At 30.8% G+C, this 27098-nt stretch overlaps 1 protein-coding gene across 3 annotated transcripts in view; it reads left to right on the top strand.

The window, feature by feature from the left end:
• The window catches only part of LOC130448964 (class A basic helix-loop-helix protein 15-like), a 165734-nt gene that overhangs the window by 88627 nt on the left and 50009 nt on the right, over positions 1-27098 (top strand). The gene's annotated exons all lie outside the window — the stretch shown is intronic.

The raw sequence follows: 27098 nt of genomic DNA, 5'->3' as shown, positions 1-27098 counted from the left end.
AGGAATTTCACGAACGGTTGCAATTATTTATCAACGAATGTTGAATTTTGTTACAAAATCCTAATATTGCTATCACAACAAACACCGATTATCATGTAGTTACAAACAAAAATTAATTCGGAAAATATGTTAAAATAAAATGTACTCAGTAATAACAAGCGTTCCAGTTGTTATTCTTGAATTTACACACTCAATTTTTACACAATTTTTCAGAAATACATTCATCAAGATAAATCCATGCTGTGTTTATCTATGAAAATAGGGAAAATAAACTGGATCCCATGCATTGAGCGGTCAATTCAAAGGTTGCAAACACCTCGACAGATCTCCACGACCATGTTTTAAATCAAACTTACATGTGTTTACCTACTGTCTACTAGGTATACTGTTCTTCACTATCAAACGAAGTAGAGTAAACACTGTGTTGGTTTTACACCAATAAGACTGTTATATCTGCACAGTGATCTACAGGGTTTATCAATTTTACTGGAGATTAAAAAATATTAACCGACATGAGGCAACTCCCTGTCTAAAAACTTTTAATTAATTCGAAATCCTTCTACAACAGAGTGTGGGTGGCTTTAAATTCAAATTCTCTGCTCGCTAAATATTATTCATCTCTAAGCTTAAAGTAGCTTAATTAAAAATATAAGTAGCAAAATTATCCAAAGAATACAGAGTAGTATTCACAGCTTAAACGTGTAAAAAAATCTTAATGAGATCCAAAGTAGCCAAATCCCGGAGAAATATATTCGATTATATTCCAGATTTGTTCCCTACAAAACAAATGATTCAATATGCTAAAATATTGATATGAGTGGAAAAGAACGTAAAATATTGATCAGTTCTGCGGTTTAATGTTATTATAATGATGCTATTATAACCAGTAACTATATATGAATACAAACAAGACTTCCTGACTTACTACAAAATTAGTTTTGTTGCCTTATTATTCCATGAATCTATAAACCTTTTTGAACTAATTTAAAGATTAATTTTTTTGTCAGCTTCACTTCTCCCGCTGTCTGCGAGGTTCGGTCAATATGTCAACCGAAATTCATTGTCAGGTCTATGCTTCATGAAGAAGCAGATGGTGCATTTTCCTAAGGAATTTAACGTACCCGTGATGGAGAGTGAAGTGGGCGACCCTTTCTCATCAATAATTATTTTTTGAGCTTGTGCGCTGACGCGTGACGCGCAGCAAGCCATGAGCAGCTATTTTTCACAGATATTGTGTTGCTTGTTTCCTGAGGCTCTATCCACAGGTGGTTCTACAACCTGAAGATACGAAAGGTAAACCCACGATACAAGTATCGCAAATCTGATGGTGACTATGTTGAAAAATAGTTAAAACGTTGCTGTACTTGTGGCCAACAAAATGTTCATAGAACTGTGGATTCTTTTCTTTGTGCCCCTTATTTACCAGGAAAAAAGATAGGAAAACTTCTCATATTCTGGAAGCTTCAGAATTGGATCATTTGAACAAATATTCTCTACGGAATCAATCGAGAAAATGCTGAATTTCAAAAGGGAGATATATTCCTATCTATTTAACGAATGGTTTGCCAGGAACGGATTATAAGAAATTTATTTATTTTAATTTGCTGAACACTTTTGTATTTGTATTGCTGTACGATTAATGCATTTATATCGTAGCTTCGAAAAACTGGCGAAAAATTGTACAAAAGATTTGGTATAGAATGACCGGAAGATTTGAAAAGTAAACTTTTAATCCTAATGTGCAGTACAATAAAATAATACATTTGATTTTAGACCTCTACGCCCAATTATTTACATATGTAAAATGTTAGAATCATACAGATCTAAGATGTTAGCATTTATTGTGACATTTTCCGGAGGGACTTTAACTCATTAGATAGCATCTGTTTGCTAAAATATTCACAATTATTAATTTGAAAATGATTCACCAATTCATATAAGAGAGATATCAACAGCACATAGAATTTTGAGCAGGCTGAAAATTTTTCATATAATCAATATTTATTGTCATGCTGTTTTCATTGCCCCCAATAAGTAAAAATAACCATTCCATTCTCAGCAACTTGCTTTCTGTAGGGTAATATATCCACTCTTGGTAATACTAAAGAGTAAACATCTGGAAAACATACAAATAAATACCAGCAAAAAAATCACAAAACAAAGACAAGATTTGTTATAAAAAACCAAAAAGTGAGTTATACAAAAGTGCCCCAATGAATCAACTGTTCTGTCTTTGTTGATTGTTGAATGAAAAGGTTTCTCCTTGGAATTACAACTTGCAAGCAATGAAAATTTCATTTGCATGAGTTAACGCCCTGGTTAAAATATATTGCGTCCAGCATTACTTGTTGTCCTATTTCAAGTAGCCCTAACCAGATAAGTGATATTTCATTGTCAAAAAAGTAATCAATGTGAAAATAGCTGACGGAAGCTAGAATGAATCGATGTGAAGCTCACGTGTCTATTTACTAGTATGCAACTGTTTCACTGATTCAAATGTTCGTATCGCATAAATCCAACACTTTAAGTTTTATTCAGTCGTTTTTATCGAGATCCACAAATTCTTAATCAGAACCAACTACAGCCGGAGAAACGTTTTTTAAATTCAAAAATGTTTTTTTTTATTTTATTATGTATCTATTTCTCTCTAAATAAGAAAAATACATATTTTACATATATTATACATATCGTTATGAAACATTCAATATGCTTATACAAATCATGTAGCAACAAAATTATCGACAAATTATCGATAATTAGCTGACACAATTAAATTTATAATTTCTGTCGTAAGACAAATTATTTTCATTCATACACTAATATACGTTTTATTTCCAATATAAAAATTGCCGATTAATATTATTAATATAAGAATTAATAATTACTCATGTTCATTAAACATGATATGTTGAATGAAAATTGATAACCACAGTTTACTATGCTAATTTTACTAATATATAATTGAACAGTAAATGAATACCTATCGCTACAATTATTGAGCTTCAATGCAGATTTTAATAACTTCATCACTTTTAATATCTCTATTCTGTTTCCTTGTAACTCTGCAAGTCAAAGATCACTGATGATGACAATCTCTATTAATGATACCAATATGCTTCAGTTGGTGTAAATTTGGTTGGGTGGACCAATTGGTTTTCTGAGATTATGTCAAAACACAATATCTTTGATGTCCTGATGTCTGATACACATTGAACATTGAACATTGAAAATTGTACCTTCACAATGACAGAAAATTTGGAGAGTTGTAGACGAAAAAATAAATAAACAATAAGCACTATCTGTGGTACATTATTATTGAATTCCTATGCTCATTTAAAGGATAATCATAACATTAAATAAATCAATGTAACCAGAATCTTCAGAGAATATACCCATCGACACTTATACTCCTTCAACGACTGATATAAGCGTCAGAATTATGGAACCTATCACCTTTTCCGAAATAATTGTGTTCGTTAACTTTAATGAAGATATTGAAGGAAACCAGTTTTTTGAAAAGTTGAATCAATTTGTGATTAAAGAAACTGATGAAATGAATGTTAGGGAACTTTGAGTGATTTGACAATAAAATATCAGACACTTGACAGTACAACTCTTTTTTAAGTACCTAGAACAATATAAATTAAAGCTAAATTCGATTTAATTAGCAGTGGTAGAACTTCGGGCGTGGCATTGAAGTCAATTCGTAACCAAATAATCATTAGTGCAATTGAAGCCACTCATAGTGCAGATTTCTTACTGACCTCAAACTTATTTGTAATGGTGTATTTAAATTTGTAGGATTTGTTTTTTTCTGTATTTGCTCAATGACTTTATTTTACAAATAGATATTAGACAGCTGTTACGCACAAACTGTTAATTTAGAGATATTTTCCAATATTTCAGCACAACTTCTACAGATATTGTTAGTACAAATCACTCATCAATGATCAATGATCTTGGAATATTTTACGGTTTTAAAAACAGAAAATCGCATTATTTTTCAAAAATTTCTGAAATTACATACTGTTTCCTGCCAACAAAGCTATTATTTTAAAAGTCTGCAACAGACGTTGTGACGACAAAACATTTTCTATTTTAGTGCAAATATGGATCTTTTCGTAGGCGTATGGACGTTGTGTTCCTAGATGAAGTCGTTTTACCCAACTTTGGTACGCCGTCAAATTGTTATCTGGTTATAACAAGCTGTCAACAACAGAAGCTCGTGGAGAAGGAATATTTCACTCTCTCGACCTAGGAATGGATGGAAAGGTCAAGGAACGAACATCATACAGTTACAACAATTTATGATAAAATAATAATAATAAATAAGAATCAGGAGTTATATTTTTCAAAATTATATATGATTATATACTGGGTTACACTTCATATACTGATTACCCTTTATACGTTTTCAAATGAGACATCCTACATAATTTTATATTTTTTCGTTTTCCTAACGTCTCGCATATATATGCATATGTACTATTTTGAGAACAACAGTTTTTCACAATTTTAAAATAAAATTAGAATTACAAAAATTATATGAATTATTTTCAAAAATCTCTACCAAGTTCCAAACTTTGAGGACCACCTGACACACTCATCAAACGGTTGGCTGGGATAAATTGCATATATGACACACGTATGGCATTCAATCAAATTACTTATTACACATTATACAGAAGCTGTGGATTTTCACTATATGTGAAGTACAATAAAAATAAAAGACCTGCAAAGTAAAATATGTACCATCTCTATAACAGTTTATTATGCCCTTATTGAGTCGCATCTCCGATGTGCCCTTCCCTTCTGGGGTACGTAGGTAATATGCGATTCAATTGAGCGAATCTTCAGACTAGAGAAGAGAGCTGTTGGTTATTAACTCAGACTAAACATCAGGGCTCATTGCCGGGAAGATTCAAAATGTTGACTCTTATTAATTTTTGAATCCGTTCGACGTTACAATTTTTAAAAAATCATTGCACAGCTATCCACTTAGGAACGCGGAGCACGACCTTTATCTCCCTACTCCACCTTTAGAATTAGTTAGGGGCTCAATACTTTACAATGCAAAAAAATGTGCAATAATTAGCTATTTGAAATCAAATCTATAACATCTTTTCCTGCATTTCGCAATAATTTGGAGGCAAACTTACTGGAAAATGCCTTCTACTCTAAAAACTACTTCCATTTTAATACTAATATTTATTAATGTTAGTGATTTTTAATACAAATTATTATTATATATAAATTATAGAAAGTTTCATTATCTGTAAACAGTTTTATAATATAAGTTCGTCTTTTAGATATTTACAAACTTGTGGGAGTCTCGAAACGTTATAAGAGAAAGAAACAAACTCTAGGAAAAGAAAATGAAAAACTCGACATAATGCTGTATTGGGTAATATTAATACAATCAAATGTTGATAAATATTAAGAATTGTACGTTATTTTATTCTATTACAACTGCACAACTGCATGAACATTGTTTTGAGTAATCTGGAGAATGAGTTAAATGATGTATTACGTAAAATTAAAATAAGTTGTTCAGGGACGCATCGAATATTGAAACGGACCAGCATAGGATATATTAATTATTATCAGCATATCTCGTCACAGTAGATCAGAAGTGGAAACACTTAAAATTCTGTCAAAATGTGTTATAAAGACTTTGGGAAGACCCTAATTGATTCAATTTAGATAATGATACAAAAAATTAAGACAACGTGAGTGATTTATTTTAAAAAATCCATAAGAGAGTTCTTTGTTGTTGAGTGATATTTATTGAAAAAGTGTTGAAATATTATCCAAATAATTCTAGGATTTATAATTTCAATTTCTGTATTTTCGTACAATCGCAAAGGACTAACTATGAGAATTTTTGCTACATTATTCGAGAAGGAAATTAGTAGCTTCAAATAATTAGTCTACACGACACACATAGTTGATTTCAACAATTTGAAGAATTTTTGAACGTGTACGGCAATCCATGACACGTAGGATACGTTCATATACAATTTTGGTTAGAAATGGGTATTTGCAGTATTTATTTATTATGATTCATATTAAACTTTACTGCTTCAAATCATAAATGATGGTATATATCTTTTTCTCAGCTGCAGGTTTTGGAAAAAAGTTAAAATTAAAAATATTCTAACAAGGACTTTAAGTTATAATTTCATTTCATAAAACTTTATCTCTGAAAAAAGTGTTTTGATGTAAAATAAAGTAAGGTTTGCTTATTTAATCCTCGTATAATATAACAGGAATATTCGAAGATATCCTTGGTTAGTTCTTTGAGAGAAAAACTCAATTTAGTCACCACCTTTTAAGGGTGATAACATAGGAAAGACCCATCTTAAGTTAATACGAGAAATCACCTCCTGTGCTTTGTCGCATGAATTTAGAAACACCCTGTGTATGATCAGATCAAAAGAGGGAAGAAATAACCAAATTTATAGAGTCCTTAATTCTAAATAATCGAGTTGCATCTATTATATTAATAGACAGATACCTGATTACATAGAATGTAATTCGTATTTCATTTCAAAATTAAAATTATTGGAACATTTTTATTTCAAAAATTCCGTTCCGTTACGGAGCTGCTTGAAAAATGTTATAGATCATTCTGGAAACTACAGAGGAACTAAATAATATTCATGTACGTGAATAAAAACAAGCCTTCACACACATAATAGTCACAAATTAGATTATTGAACCAACCCGCATTTTTATTACGATTATATAAATTAAAATAACAAAGCTATAATGAAATATCGATTTACGGAAATATTATTCCTCGGCAGTGTTTCGACGACCTATCCAACATATTTTTTATTAAATCAAAATTTTGATTGGGGGCTGTGTAAATAACGGTACCTCCTTCACGGTCATAATGTTCTTCTTCTTTGGGTACCCTCTTCTAACGAAGGTTGGCAATAACCCCAGCAAAGTCATTTCTGTTTCTGGCCCTTCTTATCAGCGTCTAAACCGATCCACTCGCGAATATTCTTCAGCCACAAAGCCTGTCGTCTGCCAGGACCACGTTTTCCCTCCATTTTCCGTTCGATCAGAAGTTGCAAAAGTCTGAGTTTTTATTAATTCTATAAGTTCCCTTTCGGTGTCTATTCTTTGCATTACTTCTTCGTTACTGATATAAGCTATCCAGCTATACATACATAGCAATTCACTCTCCGGTACCGGATTTTAAGGTCAAGTGCTCGGGATGTAAACAATTGTCTCATGTTTAGAAAGACATTTCTTGCTTGCTCGATGCGTGATTTTATTTCTGTATCTGGGTCTATATCTTTTGTTACACCCCAGATATTTAAATTTCTTGACATTTTCGATGATCCCACCATTGCAGGATTGTTGGATGTTTTGGGGACAATCATGGGTTTAGTCTTTTTGATATTGATGTGAAGGCCATAATCTAAGTCATCAATAATTGTGACAACCGTCCTCTTTAGATCAATCATCTTATCCAGCTCTTACATTCTTGTAAAGCTATACTTTAAACTTGGAGAAAATTATACACAGAAGTACTAACTGCAAGCTCTACCCCATTTTGTTTCTTAATTTCTCGATATCACAATTTTCGATGTTAATAATATGACTAATAAGAAATTTATACTGAACACGACCAATAACTTGGTTATCGAAATGCGCGACAAACAGTGTAATTGGTGTAATGGTAGTGGAAATAGTGTGTTCAGCATGAATAACCCAACGGTTCCAATTTATTCCAAAATTTTTTTGGCACATTTTATTTAATTGATTCCACTTTTTAATATGATTGAAAGAATATAATCTAGTACTAGATATTATCTTCACTCATGTTGCTGACAATTAGGAAAACAAAAAATGTCTTCCTGATAAGTGGTCTTTAGTACTAGTAATAACAACAAAACTATTGATAAATCAAGACAAAAGTTGATTAATAAAGAATAACACAAATATAACATGATTTAATCCGGTAAAGTACTGGGGTTTTCCAGATATCATCAACGTAATTCAATTTCTGTAGATACGAATGCGGATGTTCCTAACACCAGTATATATTGCGGCAATATTTCAAGCTACATATCTATTTGAATCATTTTTTTGTCACATTTATCGACTGAATAGGTTCCGGAAGTAATTTTGCAGTTCGCTGTTACCATGTTATTTTTAAATATATATCATTAAATTTGAATGTCATTTTGACGAAAACAAAATAATTTGTTTATCAATATTGATCATTCATCTTCAAGCTTGTATCGATTTCATATTTGAAGACTATAAAGAAATATAAAATTTAATAAGCTGCTAGTTAACTGGAAGCAGTTTGTTTTAGATTTTTCGATTGTAGTGATCCTACAAATAAAATTGATATTGCAATATTTGTTTGAGATGAACAAATAGTCAATTATTTGATCACTTCCATCCAATCGGAATCTACTCCACGTTATTAAAAAAACAATAGAAGATTTATTAAATGAAATAACATGTATATCTCGTTTGAAATACGCGTTCCAAACGTTTTTCAATATCAAATTGACTATAGTGTTTCAACCTTTCATATTATATGGAATGTTATTGGGAATATCCAAATGCTCAAAACATTTATAAATTATTCCATATGTTTTATGTTATTATCTTCCAATAATACTCTTTCTATTGCTATTATTATTGTAATTAGTCTTTGGCAGAGTTTATTTAGATATTACCTACAAACTGTTTCTCAAACTTTTTTCAACTAAACTTGTTTATATATAATGTTTCTTTATTAAGTTTTTGCTAAGTAAACAATTATATTACTTAAAAAAAATGGAAAACGTATACATACATTGGACTGTACATCAGGGTAACCAGATCCTTGGCTGCTAAACACGGGACAATACCCCCCCCCCTCCTGAAAAGCAAGAGCGGGAAAATATTCATAGAAATGAAGAAACAAAAGGTTAAAAAAATAACCTTTAAAAAGTATTTTTTGTAAATCGTATTATCTGGACCTTAGTATTAATATAATTTATATTAATTTTTCAATTACAATAAATGAAAATCTAAGTCATCAATAATTGTGACAACCGTCCTCTTTAGATCAATCATCTTATCCAGCTCTTACATTCTTGTAAAGCTATACTTTAAACTTGGAGAAAATTATACACAGAAGTACTAACTGCAAGCTCTACCCCATTTTGTTTCTTAATATCTCGATATCACAATTTTCGATGTTAATAATATGACTAATAAGAAATTTATACTGAACACGACCAATAACTTGGTTATCGAAATGCGCGACAAACAGTGTAATTGGTGTAATGGTAGTGGAAATAGTGTGTTCAGCATGAATAACCCAACGGTTCCAATTTATTCCAAAATTTTTTTGGCACATTTTATTTAATTGATTCCACTTTTTAATATGATTGAAAGAATATAATCTAGTACTAGATATTATCTTCACTCATGTTGCTGACAATTAGGAAAACAAAAAATGTCTGCCTGATAAGTGGTCTTTAGTACTAGTAATAACAACAAAACTATTGATAAATCAAGACAAAAGTTGATTAATAAAGAATAACACAAATATAACATGATTTAATCCGGTAAAGTACTGGGGTTTTCCAGATATCATCAACGTAATTCAATTTCTGTAGATACGAATGCGGATGTTCCTAACACCAGTATATATTGCGGCAATATTTCAAGCTACATATCTATTTGAATCATTTTTTTGTCACATTTATCGACTGAATAGGTTCCGGAAGTAATTTTGCAGTTCGCTGTTACCATGTTATTTTTAAATATATATCATTAAATTTGAATGTCATTTTGACGAAAACAAAATAATTTGTTTATCAATATTGATCATTCATCTTCAAGCTTGTATCGATTTCATATTTGAAGACTATAAAGAAATATAAAATTTAATAAGCTGCTAGTTAACTGGAAGCAGTTTGTTTTAGATTTTTCGATTGTAGTGATCCTACAAATAAAATTGATATTGCAATATTTGTTTGAGATGAACAAATAGTCAATTATTTGATCACTTCCATCCAATCGGAATCTACTCCACGTTATTAAAAAAACAATAGAAGATTTATTAAATGAAATAACATGTATATCTCGTTTGAAATACGCGTTCCAAACGTTTTTCAATATCAAATTGACTATAGTGTTTCAACCTTTCATATTATATGGAATGTTATTGGGAATATCCAAATGCTCAAAACATTTATAAATTATTCCATATGTTTTATGTTATTATCTTCCAATAATACTCTTTCTATTGCTATTATTATTGTAATTAGTCTTTGGCAGAGTTTATTTAGATATTACCTACAAACTGTTTCTCAAACTTTTTTCAACTAAACTTGTTTATATATAATGTTTCTTTATTAAGTTTTTGCTAAGTAAACAATTATATTACTTAAAAAAAATGGAAAACGTATACATACATTGGACTGTACATCAGGGTAACCAGATCCTTGGCTGCTAAACACGGGACAATACCCCCCCCCCTCCTGAAAAGCAAGAGCGGGAAAATATTCATAGAAATGAAGAAACAAAAGGTTAAAAAAATAACCTTTAAAAAGTATTTTTTGTAAATCGTATTATCTGGACCTTAGTATTAATATAATTTATATTAATTTTTCAATTACAATAAATGAAAGTTTGGCTTAAATCAACTTGATTATTAAAAATAATGATTTGCTTTAAGTACGATAATAAGGACAGTAATGAAAGTGTATTAAAATAGCTTTTACTCATTTTCTTTTCTTTATAATTGAAAATAACAAAATAATGTTATAGAAATATAACTTTACATTGTGGTATACATTTTATATAACTTTTAATTTAATTTTTTTAATTTTGTCAATCGTGAAAGTAAAATACGGGAGAAACAGCGGCCCGTTTCACTTTGTCCCAAGACGCCGTACGAGGAATACGGGACTGGCCCTTGAAATCCGGAACGTCTGGCAACCCAGCTGTAAATATCTATTCTCATAATATCACATCGATTATCAAGTGTAGACTTTAAAAACTAACGTTTCCCGTTAAGTCTATCTATTGGTAAGGATAACTAAATTTTTCATATATCTTCATTTGAAAACCTCTGAAAATTTATATATATATGGTCGACGCTAAAATACACTACTACTATGTTTCCTCGTTTTTCCCCAAATGCCGGAAAACTCTTTCTCTCCCTTCACGTAGTAAATCGATTGCTTATAAACTAAAAATTTATAATTGTGATTAATATGAATTACTTATTACATTTAACACAAATTGTTATAGGAAGAATTACTGATGCTTATATCTATCACAACCAGTCTCATATCCTTATGTTGCTGAACAAGCCGTAATAAGTTTGAGTCTGTTTTCGTTGTCATTAGAATGAAATTGTGCTTGCATTATTTATAGTAAAACACGGTCTATTTGAAAATTCAAATGAGTTAATTCAGGACTTGATTGGAATGTTACGAAACGATGTGCAAAGAAAGAAACTTGAAAAATAATCTAACCGCTGTCCTCTTTATTTTAAAATCGCATCGTGCCACAAGTCGCGATAGCTCTCCAAATTCACCATACATTTCCTATCATTGAACCAGGACAAACCAGATGAAGTCATTCCAAAAAAAAGATTTTCAGAAATGCTCCCAGTCAGGTTATCAACGTTGCTAGCCAGAAATAGTATTTTTCAGGGGAAGTTCAAATTTTGTCACCTTTTTTTACTTCGTTTTCAATTAAATAATTCGATATATTTCTCTCATAGTTCATATCATAACGCTTTATTTATTTCAAAGTTTTCTTCAATTATATTCAAGTGATTTCTATGCAACAATTTTTAAAATTCATCTCTTATTTCTCCCTACTTTAATAAAATAAATAAAATAAAAACATAGTCATCCTGTGCTGTCTACTATGTAAATAAATCCACCCCCTTGCAATGAGGTCTTTCGAACTCTCTATCATATCCCTTATGGCATCATAGGAAACGACTCCAGCAAATTACCTGAAGATCTTTCGAATGTTTCCATGCTAGTATTTCAACCAAGTCTATTTAAAGTCTATTTGAATATTGAAATAAAAGCATCGAACAGATCTGATAAAACTTGTTTGGGCTTACTTTTGAAAAACTACAGAATGTTTTTGAATAATTTATAACGAGACACCAGTGTAGGCTGTAGATCACCTATCATGTTGATTTTTGATTAATTTCAACTCGTTAGTGCAAAAAACGTTCCATTGGAACTCACTGTTTTGAATATGGAATATAAGATTTACGACATAGAACTCCAATTTTTTTCCTTCATAACATCTTTACCTGATTTGGAAGTATCCACTTTTTTCAGATTCAGATGTTGTTACATAATACTTGCTGTATATGGTGTTCATTTCCACAAAAACAGCAATTAACAGAAAGATGACAATACTTAAACATCCAGCTTTATAACAGTACAATCCAAAGATCGAAAAATCTCTTGAGAACCAGTGGAGATTCTTATGTTATTATGTGCCACCTATTCAAGAACATTTATTTTATATTCTTCAGAATTAATCACTTGAATTGACTGCAATTCTTATACATTTATGAGAAAGTATTTTAGCAAGGTTAAGATCAGAACCGGTAATTTTTTTCCTCCGTTTTGTCATTTTGTAGGAGTGAAAAAAAACATGTAGCAGAGACCCCATTCGATAACAGGTTCAAGGCAGTATCGGATATAATTAAATTCCATTTCGTGATGAATAAATCATCATTTTCCAATTATTCTTATAAGTATCATCTTATAGAAACTTTGTAATATATCTTACATGTAGTTTATTTATTTTACCTTTACTAGTCCTCAATTACTATATTGAATAATTTGTTATAAATATTACAGTTTTGTTTGTTGATTGTCTCCCTTATATATTTATTTTTCTTTTAATTTCACCACAAATATAAAAATTCAGCATCACCGCTGCATACATATTAGTTAAAAGATAGGTAGATAGATAATAATTAATTGAGGATAGTTTCATATAAAAGATTACTTTTATAATAGCTAATAGAAGAAAGAGGTAAATATTAGGAAGGGAAACTATGAGATATACCACTGGATAAAAAGGAACCATAAAGCTCAATGTGGTAGTATCAAACGATTAGAAGAAAATGAAGAGAAATTTTCACTATTTGTTTAGGAATATTAAACATACGAGGCTCATTTGTATCCAATATTAATTGCACTACAATTTTTACAAAAAAATGATGGACATTGTTTCTTCCGTACCGCCATGTGCGGCAATACTGTATTTAGCACTAAATATTGTTCATCTTAATTCTGTTATTTCTTTTTTCTGAAAAGTCCATATTTGGTTCTTAAAATTTCATTCATGTTTCAATTTTATACAGATCTAATAAAAGTGAAGTGATCCCCGTACAAGGCATATTTAAAAGCATTTTTCGCTAATGCGAAAATTCAAATTCTTATTCCAATGTATCCCAGTGTTACTTATTACCCAAAATTGTAAGCTTTCCAATGAATAATGAATTTCTTAAAGAAAATCAGAAGTTCATACTTTAAAGAATTTGTTTATTTAAGTTCAAATGTTTTGAGGATATACATATACTTCATATTACAAGATAAAAATAATAATTTATCCCAATTTAATATGGAGTAATATGTAATATTGCATGCTCTAGAATCCATATATATAAACTAGAAACACTAAAAGAATGAATATACAAACGAAGAGATGAGAATGATGAAAATTATATAAACAGTTGTGTGTATTCTTTGAAAGATTGATTAATTTCATAAAAAAACACATATGCAAAGTTCTGAATAATGAAGCCATTGTGAAAATATTCAATCATTTCGTCAATGACAGTCTGTTCAAATGAAATTCACCATAACATTTATAATCTTTTTTGTTTCAGGTGAGAATAATTTGTGCAAAAATAGTAAGTGATTTCAAAATGTCCTCTAATTCTAATTGAGAAAATAATTATCTCAAAATTTGTGGTTCGTGAAAACTCTTATCTGATAATCTTTGATATTCCCAAATGTCGAGGTATATCCATTAGAAACTATACAGCTAGATACAAAATGTACTCAATAAGTTTATTTATATCAACATCGAGGAAAAATTTGAAAAATGGTTCTTCAAAGCTATCCCTGCAGCTGAATTTATTAAGCAATGTATTCAAAAGTGTTTACCGTGGGAATAATAACTTTAATACTGTTTAAATTTGAGCATTTTTAGTTTCAAATCCGAATTAAAATATAGTTTATTTGTCTTTGAAAAGTGTTCATATCATCCAATTGATTTATTCAATTTATAAACTGCCTTAATATCATAATAAACCAGGTGAGAAGATTTGCATTGAAAAACTCACTCATCTTCAAATATAGAACTTTCTTCATCCTTTTACAAAGACGGTAAAGAATTTCTTTTCTGGTGACATTACAGAATCTCGCACGGTAAACCACAGCATTTGTTATTAGAATAATACAATAGCTTCCTGTAAATAGAGGATAGTGTGTGTCCAAGAGTATCAAATGCAAAAAAAGATATCTACGTAGTAAATTTGGCCAGTGCAACTCCAACATAACTGGTCTCGCCTTCAAAGTACAATTAAAACGACCTTATGGAACTTTATTAGAGAAAATGCATTTCTTTAAAGACTTGTTACAACAATTTTAAGATCTTAAAAACCTTTAAGAGTACCCTGATTCACTATACAACAAGCTTAATAACGGCTTCAAATCACATGAAATGGAGGTGTATTTGATTTAAATAAGAACAGAAATTTTTAGCAAAATATTTCGTACAGTCTTCAGGCTAGATTTACCACAGACATTGACAGTAAATAACCACCCAATGTAATCAGAACAACTGTTTAATATACGATAAATAACTTGGGACGCGTTTTATTTTTTAGGAGGATAACGCTTGACCAAAGCGTATAAGAAAGGTACAGAAAGGTTCGTAAGAAGCGAATATGCTAAGATAAAATTGTACAGAAGAAGCGCCGGATAATAATCTGATTGAGCACGCAGGCAGATCAATATTTGGAGAACCCAATTCAGAATTTTGTTGTACAAAAGTGTGAAAACTTATCTAGAGCGTAAATAACATATGAAAATTTACCCTGATGCAAATGTGGCACTTCTCTCCACTCTCCATAGTTTTCACCCGAGTTTAGGTTTTCTACGTAAAACAGCTCATGGGAATAAGAAAATTGTTACCAAGTATATGCGTGGTGGTGAATCACTGATAACTTTATAATAATTATTAAAACAATTTAAACCTGGTACAAAACTGACTTAAGGTCCTGAAACACAAAAATACTAACAAGATATAAATTAACAAACGAAACTGAATGGTAAAGGTTTTAGAGGTTGGATTTTGCAATTAGCTAATAGATGTACCAGCCAGAATCATAGTTCTCGAAAAGCCCTAATGTATTTATTCACCGTATTTGTTAATCACAACCCGTATCAAATTATTTCTCTGTAACATCTGACAGAAAATATCCACCCATACAAATTAAGAAACCACGGTCTTAACAATTCTGTAGGAACTTATTGAGAAAAAATTATAATTATTTCATGTGAACGTGAATCACTTAAACACAAATATGGGCAAATTAAATCGATATGAAACGACCTAAACTCGAACTTAAGTAGTCATAATTTAGTAGTTTCTATTTGCACAGAATGTACCTACAAGAAATAAAAGTGTTTTTGCAAATTTATAGTCCCGCAAAAACTATTCCACTTTGCTCGGAAGTAGTTTCTATTTTGGAAAATATTATATGACGAGAAGAAATAAATATTGTTGTTTTATTAATTCAGATTTGGTCGTTACGCTTCATAACATTGGATAAATATTTTATAAAAAATAATTCAATGTTTCTTGAAATAAATATAATCATGTAAAATATCCGTCGAAATATTGAAAAACTAAGAAACCTTCAAAAGCGATGATTCAATCACTTTCATAGTCAGAATTTATAAAGCCTGATTCCATCATTTATCTTGTACTGTAAATAGTCTTATGTGTAATGGTAGACAGAGAAGGAAAATGAAGCAAATTGTCAGTTTGAGAATTCATTTTAAGAGAGTGATTGGAAACTTGAAGGGATTATAATGTTTAAGACAAATGCTTGTTTTTATCACCATTTACTTAGAAGTCTAAAATCTTGTTGTATTACTATCACGTACTTGTGCTTTGATAAACAAGATACTCTAATGAAATAAAACTATGAAGTTACATAATAATATTGTTTTCTATTCACCAAGAAGTAGAGAACATTTTTATATAATATTAATTAATAATATTTCCTTATTAATATATTTATACCATATTTTGAAACTTCTTGCACATTAAAAATGTAGAATTTCATGATATCAATATCAGATTTTACTATTCATTAGTTTTTAAGAACATTAGAATCACAATTTGTTGCCACTTCGTTAACAATCATCGTAAAAAGATTTTACATCCGTTTCATTCAGACTCTAATGAACTTTTTCTACAACTAATACTTATGTTGGAAATTATTCATTAATTCTAAAACCAAACCAACGTTAGTGAAAACAAAGAATTTTTCATCAGTTGTATTATATGCAGTCGTTTAATCTCGACGTAAAAGGAAACTTTAGTCGTTTAATGGAATAACCTGATTTACTGAAGAAGTCTAGACTGTAGACTAATTGGGTTTGTAGATATAACCTTAACATACTGTTTTATTGCTCTCAGAAAAATGTCTCACGGCAAACATTTTGCGCAAAATTTCTTCTATTTCAATACGAATGGATTTATAAATTGAAATATACACAGTATGCTTCAAAAATGAAAGTGCCCAAGAATAATATTCATACCTTAAAATTCTTATACATCCCTTAATAATGCCCAATTTACAGAAATAGATTTTTTTGTATCCATATGTATTATAATTAAAAACTACAAAGCAAATTTAATTATTGCATATTTTCACCTTAAATCTTGAAATCTGGTATACCTTCTTTAGTTGGAAGTTACATTCTAATTTTGAGCAATATGACCTAAACTATGAAGCAAATAGGAATAGTGTCTTGATGGAGCGGATGATCTTCAGAGAAAAGTCAAATAAAATATCAATTCGTGGCTTCTCCCTAGAGACCTGGCAACTGGACATCTGAAAGCAAATGCTAGATGTGAACGAACTCAGACAAGATCTGTATCTACCCTTAGACAACTTAGATTTTCTGAATACATATTATAAAAACCCTAACAGACTCTAATAGATGAATTGTTAAAACTAAGTATTACATATATTCATACTATAAGAAAAAAAAGAAGAGGAATCACGAAGGTATTTGTAAATCCTAAAAATAAAGATATGTATCAATTTATCTTTAACGTAATCTCCTTCTCTTTTCCCAGCAATTTTCAATGAGGTTGATACTCTTTTTATAATACGAGTAAGAATCGTCTAGCTCCTCAAAATAACCATTAATTGCCGACATCACCTCTTCATTATTGAAACGTCTTTGACCACCGAGCCAGAATAGAAAATAATCCGATAGGGCTAAATCTGGCGAATAGGGTGCGTGAGGTATCAAGTTAAATTTTCATCAATGTTGACCATTGCAATAACGGATGTGTGAATTGGTGCATTGTCTTGATGAAACAACACTTTATTCTTAGCCAAATGTGGCCGTTTTTGCTTGATTTCTTCGCTCAAACGTTGTAATAAGTCCTCGTAATACTCGGCATTGATAGTTTTCTGTTTTTCAAGATGATTTTACTGTTGATAACGAAAGACCAAGTGCTTCCAGGACCATCCTAGTAAATTAAATTACCAAGAGAATATAACCATTTTTGTTAACATCAACATAACATCATGATAACGCAGTATCTGATAATAATCACAGATCAAAATTTAAACTCGAAATGTTTTATTCACATGCTACTAAGGAAGCGATATTATTGACCGAATGACTCATCGTTTACGCACCCGGCAGACAGACAACAAAATGGACTACTAAATGTTTTCATTTCAAGTTGGGTCTTGTAACACTGAATTATTACAGAGTATATGTGTCGAATAATCCTGGATAACAAGTTCGAAACAAATCCCAGAGAAAAGAACTTTTTTTTGAACTCTCCGAGCAATTTTATCATCCCAGCAAATTCAACGCCGATCTAGAAAAATGTATGACAATTTGTCTTATTATTCCTGTTATTCTAGATGTTCGTCCTTCAAGATGTCCAGTAGGAGATGGCGGAAGAAACGTCTTAAGATTACCAGTTCCTAATTAATGTTCAGTTCGTAGCAAAACTACGAGTGAATGCTGCACTATTTGCAAATTTCCAATTTGGATATTCTGTCCTACTTATTGCCCTCTAGATGGAGTGCAAATGAAGATTCCTCTGAGCATTTCACATAATTTATTTTCTCAGAATTCCGTCTATTCCATTTTGTTTAAATATAGATCTTACAGAATTTAAAATCATTTCAAAGCCTTAGTTATATGTTAACTATCATCAACATGAAGAGTTATTAGAACCAACCTCTAAAGATTTTGAAACCTAGTACAGAAATGATTTTTCACTTCAATCGAATTATTATATGACTAAATTGCAGACCGTTGGTATTCAGTTTTTGGATTAAATTTTTTCTACTTTAATTTTTAAAATATAGTTGTTAAGGAATTTAAAATTATTTTAATCATTTCAAAACCTTAGTTTTATTTATTTCACCCGGTATATTACTTAATATTAACTATCATCAACATGAAGATATATGAGACCCAAATTCTATTTTAATTGAATTGAAGACTGTTATACAGATTATAATGAATCACTGTATATCAGCTGAGCACATTGTAATAAGCTATGTAAGCATCATTAATATACAGTGCTTTTCAGATAAAAGTATCCACCTTTAATAACTTTTGTAATACTGGTATTTAGAAAAAATCCAAAAACACGTCAATTTATGTTGGAAGGGGAAAGCATTATGGCTTATTTAAACTTACTGGAAAAGCCGCCCCCTCACCCCTAGCAGCATCCAATTTATTTTTTTAAATTACTTTTCATATTTTTTATGTAAAATTTGGATACTCCTCTTTGAGCTGATTTCAAAAATGTATAATACTTGTAGGTTAAAGTGGTTAGTTTATGATATAAACAATTTTTCTTTTAAGAGCACAAATTTTACTTATTATTTACTTTCACCTTATTTGCCTGTACTAAAATGGGTTGTACAACAGTTCAAACTCTTTAATCTTTTTAACTGTGCTATTTATTATGAAGTTACAATAAGTGTTCAAAATGAGTACCATTCACTTCCATACAATGGTATAATCTATTTTGAAATGCCTCTCTGACATTGCTTAATACGGCTGGATTTAATTGTCGACATTCATTTTCTATCCTCTCTCGTAAATCATCCGGAGATTCTGGTTGGGTAGCATAAACTTTTGTTTTTAAATTCCCCCCTAAAAAGAAGTCTAGGGGTGTTAAATCCGGTGACCTAGGTGGCCACTCCATCATCTGCCCCCTACTACCTATCCAACGAGCGGGGAATGTTTCGTTTAAAAATTGTCGAACAGGCATAGCATAGTGTGGGGGAGCTCCGTCTTGTTGAAATACCAGTAAATCTTCGGAAAGGTTATCATCATTTTCTATTATTGTTGTAATACGTGGGTCAACCCCTTCCCTGAGTAACTCAAGATATGATTCACCATTTAAATTTCCGTTGATGAAGAAAGGTCCGACAATGTGGTCACCTAGGATACCACACCAAACGTTTAACTTTTGGGGATGTTGTGTATGGAATTCACGCATAATATGTAGATCACTTTCAGCCCAATATCTACAATTATGCCTACTTACTAAGCCATTTAATGACCATGAGCATTCATCAGAAAAGCAAATATTGTTTAACAATTGTGGATTCTTATTGATAATTTGCGTCATTGATTCGCAAAACTCTAGACGACGATCAAAATCATCTTCATTCAACTCGTGCACCAACTTAACTTTGTATGGGTGGTACTTGAATTTATGTAGAACTCGGAAAACTGTAGAAGATGAAACACCGATCGCTCTACTTATTGTTGACAACGATTGGGGTTGTTGAGCCTCTAAGCTGACTTGCCCTAAAATTGCCACTTGGATTGCTTCGGTATTTACGAGTCCCTCTCGCTTATGCACTTTATTGCAAACAGACCCTGTTGTGGTAAATTTCTCCATCAGTTGAATTACATACTTATGAGTTGCATGTCTTCCGTCATGTAATTCGTTAAATATTCTAGCAGCAGCTCTTGCACAATTATTATTTTGGTAGTATAAACCTACAATTTCAATTCTTTCTTGCAGAGTAAACCATTTCAGAGAAACAAAATAAATAATGTATCAAATTACACTATCAATAGTGACTACAAATTCTAGTTGACAATGTCAAACTTTAATAAAAAGTAGAGTTTTTTGTTGTTTGGATTTTTTAACTAGAATAAATAGCACAGTTAAAAAGATTAAAGAGTTTGAACTGTTATACAACCCATTTTAGTACAGGCAAATAAGGTGAAAGTAAATAATAAGTAAAATTTGTGCTCTTAAAAGAAAAATTGTTTATATCATAAACTCACCACTTTAACCTACAAGTATTATACATTTTTGAAATCAACTCAAAGAGGAGTATCCAAATTTTACATAAAAAATATGAAAAGTAATTTAAAAGAATAGAGGGGATGCGGCTAGGGGTGAGGGGGTGGCTTTTCCAGTAAGTTTAAATAAGCCATAATGCTTGCCCCTTCCAGCATAAATTGACGTGTTTTTGGATTTTTTCTAAATACCAGTATTACAAAAGTTATTAAAGGTGGATACTTTTATCTGAAAAGCACTGTATAATATAAAAGTGTTATAATTGAAATATCTTTAACTTTGTTGCATGATTATGAAGAAAGTTATTCTAAAAGGTTACGTCTCTGGTTATCGGATAATACTACTTAGCTTGGTTTGAAAAATACACATTTTTACTCAAGCTGACCTTTAGATAGAAAGAAATTGAAATTAGCTACATATAAAAGCAACCTTGAAAATTCTCTCACAATTATACTTCTTATTCCGTCGCCATCGTTATTTACAGTTACTTATTCCAGATTAATACATTTTGAAAAAAAAAAAAAGATAATTAGTAGTTCAACATTCTCTCGCTTCATTGCTTTATGGTTATGTGTTTGCTGTTGTACTGTCAGCCAGCACCGTACGATATAACTGTATACAATGAATATAATAATTTCGTAGAAGCTTGTTCAACGTAGATAACAATTTTTAGGCAGTTTTATGTGTGTGTATTGATAATAAATCACATATTTCCGTACTAATAACTACAAATATAAAATATGTCATAAGAAACAAAATATGTTGAATAGATCGTTTCTATTTCAATTTTATCTATGGAAGTATCCATTTGATTATTGTCAGTTATATATTCTTATCCTAGAAAGTACTAGTCTATTTATCGGAAGAAAATAGTAAACCAAAATATATTCACGCATATCAGGGTTGAAAACGCCAAAGCCGTGCAAGTAACAGGACCGCACTTCGCACTTAGAAATAGTTGCGGTTCCATACAGCACATTAATAATATGAATTATGAATATTTATAAACAATTATTATTGCAAAAATATACAATGTAAGCGTCATACTTTTTCCAATGATTATATATAGCACCTTATTGCTAACACCAAGAATGGTTGCCTTGGGATTATGTTATCAAGTCCACCTAATCGTTATCCTTAATATGTCTACCGTTTACCCATGTTTCATCTAGGTAGTAAATTTTTCTTCACAAAATTTCTTAATTTTTCTAATGTATTCTTACCCTCACACAATTATTTCTGCTTTTTCTAATAATAATTTATTCCTTCCTCTTTTTTTGTTTTCAAATCCCATTTCTTTCAATAAATTATAAAATGTTGATCATTTAAAATTCGGCAAGTCCTATCTTCGTTAACTACTCATAAAACTTTATCCACTGCAGGAAAAAATTGGGCGAAATTCTTCTAATGGCGAAATCATCAGTTGAATTGTTAATTTTTTTTCATCATAGATACTTTTTTGGGTCGAAATTATCAGCTCACTAACAACTCGGTGGATACCGTAGATTTCCGAAAAATTTGCCGTTTTGGAAATAACATCATCAACAAACTTGTCACCTTCTTTTGCATTTCATTTTTATAAATGTTTACAATCATTTGTTTTCGCTCGTGTTAAAATGAAGCTTTTCATCTCTCTTCTTAGGGGAAGTATAGGCAATATCCTAGGAAGGAGAAGACTTTTCTACTTTTAGATTACCTCACTACGATTCAAAATTGCCACATAGTTCAAAGTTTTTTTTATAATATTCTGCAAATACAGCAGGAAAAGATAGGAATATTTTCAATTATTTGACATTGACTGTGGATTATTCAAATTTCCTTGTGAGATTTATTGTTTCGAAGTTTCTATTAAAGCAACAAAAATGTTCAATTTCAACTCATATCCTTATGTGTTGAGCAGCAACCTTGAACCAGCTTCGGCTCATCATAAAACATTGAACAACATTAAGACTTGATTCAAATTGCAACAAAGTTGAAAAAATATCAAGAAATAATGAAAACTCTCTATACTCATTATGATGACGACTTTTTAGAATTAGTATTTAAGCGAATTATAACTTAATATAATTACAATTAGTCCGTTAAGTACGAAAAATGGTCGGAAAGTCTAGAAGATACTAGGAGGTATGCGAAACTATGTGCTAAGAAAGAACCTCCGAATATAAGCTAACAGGCTTCTTATTCCTTATTCATGAAACATGTATCTTAAACAATGTTAAGGCTTGATTAAAATTGCAAAAGAATGATCTATGATCTATGATCAATATGATGACGACTTATGCCGACTGTTTGGAACTAATATAAGCGATTTATAATTTAATTTTAGTCAGATTGAGACAAGAAACGGTCATCCTCAAAAACAATTTCAAAGAGAACTATGTGCTGAGAAAGTAAGACGGGATATGGACCAGCATTTTCCTTATTCATCACGACAAAGCGCCGCGCTGTGCCACAAATATTTATTCCCGAGTTTTGGTGCTAGAATCTAGTCCGTCAATATCCGCCTTGGTCACTAGATCTAGCACCATTTAACTTCAATGTCTGTGCTTTTTATCACCGTTATTTATATTCATAAGGACACAATGAAGTAGATGAAGACCATTCAAAAGATTTTTCCCAGTCATCAATTATTATACAGGCATTGCTAACACAAGATTCAAAAAGTTTAATTATTCAATGTTTCTGATTAAATGATTGATTTCAATTATTATTTAGCGTGATCAATTTAAATCTTTCTAATCTTTCAAGTCGTCAATATATTTCAAACCAAAATCTCTAAATTAATTAAGGGAAATGTGCGTTTATATCACATTGAAGTGCAACGAGCACTCCTCTTTGCATTTGTTATTTCAACAATCTACGATTTGTTGAAAAACTGCAGAAGTGCATTGGACATTTAGTTATTATCAAGTCTCTGCCGCATTAGCAGGGTTACACAATGGTAGTAGAGTTCTCTTAATAGCAAGCTGGCAAAAAAACAATACACATTGGTTTCTGCATATATCTCTATCAATTACCCTATAAACAACTGTGTTAAGAAATGATCTTCATCCTTCGGATCCAATAATAACTATTTTTGCCTAACCAAATCATCTGATCGCTCCACTTCTATACCGTTAAAGTTGCAGAGATGACGACGGAAAACACCAAACTTCTCGCTCGACCATACCAATTTAAACTACGAACAGTTACAAATCGCATCGTTAAAAAAGTGACAGAAATTTGTTCGAAACAAACTGATGTCGTAACAATCTAGATAAATCGCTGCGCAAATACAAGTAAATAATAAAGTAAGAAATAATAAGAGAACTAAAAGTAATGACTGCAAGTACATGTAAGTAACAACAATTACATATCAAAAATAGTCGTTATCTATATTTGAACAATTTTTTCATATTCGAAATGAATTTCAATAGAACTTTCAATAGAAGTGTCAAAATGATTTATTTCGATATGTCTATACTAAAATATCAAAATCATAAATATTCTCTCAAGTCCATAACAATCGTTTCTGAATTGGCAGATAAATTACAGTCCCAAATTATTGCCTTCCACCCAAAGGTAAAGTTTAAATAAAGCAAGAGAGGTCAGGAGTATTGGGTTGAATTATATAAACTGAAAATTATGATGACGGCCGTAATAATAATTCAAGTAAAGGTAAACATGAAATGTAAGAATTATTGATTAATTTCAATATTGAAACATTAAATTTAAGATGAATGTTTCAAAGGACTGTACTTGTATAAAAAAAAACCAGTAAATGTACTGTTGAAACTCATTTCACTAATGAAAATTGTTTCACTATCAACAGACGTATATTAAGAAGAGTCCAAAAAATTTCTCCGAAAAAAATAAAAGAAATAATTTATAATATAGAACTAGTAGCTACGTCAAGACTTATTCTATCAATAAGGCCCAGTCCACACTGCAAGTTTTCACCGCGCGAATTTTTTATCTCTATTCTGTAACAATATAACCAACTAACCTAACCAACTAACTATAGGAGTAGCCGCACTAGCGGTAAATAATTCGCGCGGAAAAAAATCTGTAACTTGATACTAATTGAACGCAATGTGGTGCGGATTTATTTCCGAGCGAATTTTTTCTCTAGTACCTATAAAGTTGTGAGACTGACTACTATATGGACAAACTTATAGTTATGGAAAGACTTTCTTCAGCTAAAATTGCTTTTCTCTAATTTGTATCTTGATAGGTAATAGCCGGACCAGATAGTCGTAGTAAATTATCGAATTATGTAGTACTCATTCTGTAATATCTGAAAAACTGTATTTTTATGTAAATGGATGAATCTAATGTTCATGACATCTTTTGATGCGTCTGTTACGTCGCCGCCGTAGTATCAGGTGAATCAAAAGCCACTCCGGCGACGGAATATAAATCGTAGGAGAATAAAATTCACGCGGAGAAAAATCGCATCGTGGACTGGGCCTAAGCTCGCCAAAACTATGCGCGTTAATACATTGAAGATGGCTGCTATAGCTATTGTGGAAATTTTTTAACCGACAATAGCCCGGAAATGATCAATAAAATACTGTTCGACTTACTCGATATGTTTTATAAAATTATATTTTTTCCTTTCTAACATAATAGTAATTAGCTTACTACGCTGAGTTAATAGACAATGGAAGTTAAAGATCTAAAAACCTCGTTAAATTCAATACTCTGGTTGCGTAATGTGTTCTGTGTAAAGAAGCGGAAAATAGTAATGGGAGGAACTATAAAAAAACATTTTAATTAATATTAGGAGACAATGCTGCCAAATCCGTTGATTGGAATTGACAATGTTTTTCTTGTTATATAACAAGAGGTCAAATTCCTCAATCAATATATGTGGAAGAGAAAAAAATATACCGTAAAACGACAAAAACCCAACTTTTATTATGTGACCGGAAAATGTATGAAATTTCACCTCTGTTCCTTGGGAAAAAAATGAGAGTAACTCTTCCTATCGTTTGTGCTACCGATTTAATTCCATATAATTCAGCGACTATTGATGATTTCTAACCGTTTCTCTAGTGTCATCAAGTCTACCTTAGATTTAAAGTACATCTATCTTCAAAATGAATAGCTCGTATATGATTTAACAGTTTTAATATTAAAGTCACTGTCTAAGGTACCTTATTAAGCTAACTTGATCGATACATTTTCTTTTGCGATATTCATAAAACAGACAACGATCCTTTGCTGTTGTGAAACAATTAGATAATATTTAATATATTTTACGGTAACTACAAGTCTCCTGTTTATATCATTCTTCCATTGTTAATGTTTCTGTTGCTCCTGACATTACGAATACAACAATATAGGCCATTGAATAAACATCTGTACTCCCAAAAATCGCAACTTTATTGGTGGTGTAATCTTTCCAATTTTGTTTTCACATTTTTGAGTAGTCTAATCATTGAATACTTTGAACATACTAATGACGACTTCTTATGGATTCTAGTTCCAAAAAATAAGCCTCCAACATCATATCCAACAAACTGTATATATTTTCCATCTACATTTTTTATTTGAGAGTTTTTTTACACATTATCATATTCCCAAAAATTTTTCGAAGAAGTTAATTTGTTGTAGATTCTAATTATTTTCAACTCTTCCACAATTTTTTCATGCTAGATCTTTCAAATGTAAAACTAAATTAAAAGTTAAACTCCTATTCAAAAATGTAGGTTTTTTTGTAAAATTATTCAGTATTACCTTTTTTCTTTCTCGCTCTATCTATACCTGGTTTCCACCTTGTCATTTTTCTAAGTTCTTCTTCTGTAAATATGTCCAAACCATCCTAATGCCCTTTTTCCACGTTAACCCTAAATTCATCTCTATCGAACATCTTGCTCTTTTAAGTTAGATTTGCTATCTCAGAACCCAATTTTTGAAGTTGAGTTAACTCCTATAACGTTTTTCGGGTGAAGGTTCATCAATAAAATTGTTAGAACCAAAAGTATCACATCAATTACAACACTATCAATAATTTCTTAACTATGACTTCGAAAAATATGTCACACTATACCGCGCTGGTTTTCTTTTATTGCTCGCCACGTGACTTCAATATTCACCTACCCCTACACTGAAAGGTTATGCCTTGGTGCGAATATGGTAGAACCTTCTAGTGTCTATAAATGACCAAATTCTTCTCCAAGAAACGTGTAGAACATAGTTCAATGGTTAACGATTAGATGGAACCACCAGTTTTCACAAATCAAGTTATGACTGACGCCGTCAGATACCACAATACTTAAAACTTGATACCACTATTTACTCTCTTTTATTTCAAAATTTTCTGGTTGAATCACTCGTATATCCATATATATATATATATATATATATATATATATATATATATATATATATATATATATATATATATATATATTGATTCAGTTTATAAATGGTTTACCTTAAGGTCCCCGTTCATAAATTTTATGAAGATGAGAAACTTGTCA

Source organism: Diorhabda sublineata, chromosome 1 (genome assembly GCF_026230105.1).
Source record: "Diorhabda sublineata isolate icDioSubl1.1 chromosome 1, icDioSubl1.1, whole genome shotgun sequence".
NCBI classification, from domain to species: Eukaryota; Metazoa; Arthropoda; class Insecta; order Coleoptera; family Chrysomelidae; genus Diorhabda; species Diorhabda sublineata.
Note: the sequence above shows the minus strand (reverse complement) of the source record. Positions and strands in the feature narration are given on the sequence as shown.